The sequence below is a fragment of the Octopus bimaculoides genome, chromosome 25 (genome assembly GCF_001194135.2).
Source record: "Octopus bimaculoides isolate UCB-OBI-ISO-001 chromosome 25, ASM119413v2, whole genome shotgun sequence".
Taxonomy (NCBI): Eukaryota; Metazoa; Mollusca; class Cephalopoda; order Octopoda; family Octopodidae; genus Octopus; species Octopus bimaculoides.
The window spans coordinates 76,850-81,397 of NC_069005.1; the positions used below are offsets into that span (position 1 = coordinate 76,850).

The 4,548-nt window shown below is 36.1% G+C and overlaps 1 protein-coding gene across 2 annotated transcripts in view; it reads right to left on the minus strand.

The window, feature by feature from the left end:
- The window catches only part of LOC106871701 (G-protein coupled receptor dmsr-1), a 159,976-nt gene that overhangs the window by 19,676 nt on the left and 135,752 nt on the right, over positions 1-4,548 (minus strand). The window contains exon 3 of one of the 2 annotated variants that reach the window (XM_052976690.1): positions 328-507. The exons of the other annotated variant lie outside the window; for it this stretch is intronic. The gene's annotated coding sequence lies outside the window, so the exon portion shown is untranslated. The remainder of the gene's footprint in view (positions 1-327; positions 508-4,548) is intronic. 2 annotated transcript variants of the gene reach the window in all.

The following is a 4,548-nucleotide window of genomic DNA, read 5'->3' on the forward strand; positions in this document are numbered from 1 at the left end:
ATAAGACATATTCCATATATTCAATAAGACATTCAATACTTTATTTCATTGTACCATCCATTTTTATTTTATATTATATATTGTATATTATATTATATATTGTATATTCCATATTCTATATCCCACATTGGTTTTGCAGGAATATAAATAAAACATAAAAAACAGACAGTGTTGGAACTCTTTTAAACAAAATAATATATTCCTCTATACACAATCATACAAAACCCCTTTTTTTTGTATTTATTTTTACTCGCATATATATATATATATATATGTGCATACATGTATATCTATCTATTTATATATATATAATATTCTAGTACTTACAGCTAGATGGAATGTAATTCCTTATGACTCTACACAGAATATGCCGCCGACTTGAGAGACCGAACTTTGCAATGGAGCTAATTTCGATAATCCTGCTTTGGTGTAGGTGACGTAAATTCGTTTGGTAAGTCCAGAATTTCTTGTCGCATCAAATCTGACTCAGCTACAGGGTCCAACAATCTGTTTAAAGGAAATGGAAAATATGTTGTCAGGGAGACTTAGCTCAAAATACTAATTACAAGATTAATAAATTGCAGATAGCTGTTTATATATTCAAAGAGTTATCTATATATTTAATAAATTATATGAGTGGAATTAGAATGGACAGGTCTAGATGGTTTGTGGCAAAGCCGACATGATAGATTCTGAAAGTGGCTGGAATAGATTCAGAGGAAGATATTGGACAAGACAGAGATTTGTCGTTGGAAACAGAAATCAGTAAGCTAGGAGGTACAAGGTGAGCCTTCATAATTCATCGGTGATCAAACAATGGTGGATTTGATTGCTAGATAATATAGAGTTTGTACATAGTGCTATTGAATCGAGTTCTACCGTGAAAAGAACTTATTTTATATAAATATTGTTGCAGAAAACGGTTATAGAAAACAAATCGTAGAAAGTACTTCACGGTTATTGAGGCGTTGGAACATTTTCATGTCACATTTTCTTTAACCTGCTACTCTGATACTGGTTAGAAACAACTTATAGCAGAGGTGTCCCTAATATTTTCATTATCAGGGGAACCTTATATTTAAGTGAATCTTTCCAAGGATCTTAGACTCATAAGAGGTCTGTCTACTCAACAAGTTTTGAACTTAGCTCTCGGAACAAAAGACGGGTTTGAAGACTCCAGGCTGGAAAATGTTGGTGTGTGTGTGTATATATATATATATATATATATATAAGCAATGTTAAATCTCTGAACGAGGTGTTAACAGTAACTGCACGATAAAGTGAAGTATATTTGCCATTTAAATGTGGCTGACCCCTAAGGGTGGATGTTACTGTTGCTTTTAGCCCCAGGAGAACATCTCCTCCAGCTGGCTTATCGACACATATTATTATTATTATGATGATGATGATGATGATGATGATGATGATGATGATGATGATGATGGCACCGAGCTGGCAGAATCGTTAGCACACCGGGCAAAATGCTTCGTGACATTTCGTACGCCCTTACGTTCTGAATTCAAATTCCGCCGAGGTCGAACTTGTCTTTCATCCTTTCTGTGTCGATTAGATAGGCACCAGTTCGCACCGAGGTTGCTGTAATGGACTAGCCCGCTTCCCCAAAATGTCAGGTGTTGTCCCTATTGAAGAAAAGATTATTATTGTTGTTGTTGTTATATTTGTGTATCCAAGCATACATCCAACTTACACTGTGCCGGGCTTATACTTGTATGCGGAGGGGCGCCCGCGTACACACACACACACACACACACACACACACACGTATATATTTTGTTACCTTTTTCTAGACGAATGTTGAGGTGGTTTGGCCACATAGAGAGGATGGATACGAAGCGGATGGTGAGGAGGGTGATGAAGGCTGAAGTGGCAGCCAAATTCAATGTTTTATCCAGGACCTTTGGGTTCACGTTTGGTGAACTGATTGTAGAACAGGATCAATTATAAGACTTGTTGTTTGGCCCTAAATGAGTGAGTGTCTATATGACCTCATGATCTGATAGATATAACAACACTATTGTCCCCATCACGGTATCATAACAGAAATGGTAATAGAGTGGTATCATAACATTGGGGTAATAGAGTGGTTCAGAATGTAGCAGCAAAATAAGATAGCGAAAAAAAAAAAAGGAGAAACAGGATAGTCATGGCTGCGATAATCTTTAATTATTGAGCCGGACTGATCATCACCACCGTCATCATCATCTTTTTCTTCTTTTCTTTTCTTTTATCTTCTTCTTCAACAACAACAACAACAACAACGGTAATAACAAAATAAACATCACCATAGTTTTCATTTAAAAGACGCACGGAGCTTGTATGTGACCGATCCATCTGCTAGAAATAAAAGCTAAACAGCCTTCAAATCATTATCTGCTGTCTTTAAAATGATCAAACTCTTCCGAAAATGTCTGTTAAATACACTGATTGAATAAAGGACAGAATGGTCACATTAGGACTGCCTTTGATCTGTTGGATGCTTGCTGACCTGGATGCTAAATAAAAACAACCATCATAAATTATATATTTTACAACAAAAAGATGAATATCAAATTCTGCCATGTCACTTTTGATCATCGATTGAATTATACAACCGTACGATATAAAACAAAGACCAGAGCAGATCAGACCACATCATAAAACACGCCACCATAGAAGAGTAGACCAGACCACAACACATCACCACAGCATCACAACAACCCAATACAACAAACACAGCACACAAACAATATCACAAGATGCAAGCATCATATCCTGTTGCACTTAGTCACATCCTACTCACCAAATTTACTCAATGTAAACCACCACTACCACCAAAACCACAACCAACACAGCCACAACTACTACCAGCGCCAACATCAACAGAAACAGCAGCAGCAGCAGCAGAGGCAAGAATTATCGTGCGATCTCACAGGATACATAGATATATAACACACCGACCCATAATAAAATAGTACCATCATAACCACCACCACCACCACAACCACCACCACCGCCACAACATCACAGCTCAACATCAGAGCATTATTAGATATATGTTCACAAAAACAAACAAAATACAGAGATCAAAACTAAAGTTATAAATTCCCAATAATTTCTGTTGGAATTATTCCAGCAACTTAATGTGTTTTTCATGAGAGAACTCCAATTCACTACAGTTACTGATTTGGCAGAAAACGGCCAACAGCATTTACAATTAGACAAGCACATCCTTAAGTCGGCGCGCGCGCACGCGCGTGTTTATAAATAAATACATACACACACGCAAACATACTTATACATAAACAATTACGTATATTGAATACCCTTTCTCTCGTGTGTAAAGCCAAACGCACGCACATGTGTGTGTGTATATATATGCACATGGGAATGCATGTATACAAAAGCACACACACACACACACACACTCGCACATATATTGTATCGAAAACATGACTGCTCTCATTTTATAATATTTATAAAGGTTTTTGGAGGTTTACTAATGTTCCTTGCAGAGCTTAAAGGAAAAAAAGTATTCCCCATCATATTCATACTGTATATATGGGTACGCACATACATGCAGGCATATATACATGCGTACATGAAGAAGTAAGCTTGTACATTTATACTCACACACGTGTCTACGGTATACATGCATGTATGTATATCATATAGGTGTAGTAATAGAAAGAGGAAAATATATATGCATAGAAATACATATCTTTAGCCTCTTACTAATGCTGAAAAATCTTCATACACTGTTACTCAGAGTTTCACGTTCAAGAAGGGATAGTTACATTCTTAAAAAAAAAAGGAACCCAGATCACATTAGATATTATTGTTCTGAGTACACTATGAATAAAAAGAAAAATACGTGATGGCCACGGTTAGAACACTTGTGGTCATAAAACCCTGTAAGTACCATTCATTGCAATCTATGTCCTTCATTTTGGGATACTACTCTATCACTTTCATGGTGCATTAATGTGTATGTATGTATATACATATATATATATGTGCGTATAAACATATTTGTAGTCAGCTAGACACAGAAACATACACCAACACACACATATTACCTATTTATCTATACGTCAGCCTATTCCAAGTGACACACCAGAGACCAATGTAAACATCACGACCTTCGTCCCTTGTATTCCAGCTATATTTACCTTTATGTGATTCTATTTTTGTAAAATTTATATCAAATTTGATCAGCAATAGCCTCGTTGGTTACAGGCTTCTTTAGTGTAATACATTTACCATGGTAACAGGGAAGCTGCTGACGACTTGGGCGGAATCACAAATATAAGTAATATATACTTTTTTTCGAAAGTAATGATTTATCGATTTTTTTCGCGTATGTTTACAGCTTTGGCTGATAAACACTCATGCATAAAAACAAAGACACTGCTCATTCAAATGAAGATATATATGTTATAATATGCATATCTATCTATTTATATACACATACATACATACACACACACACACACACACACACACACACACACACACACACACACACACACACACACACACACACACACA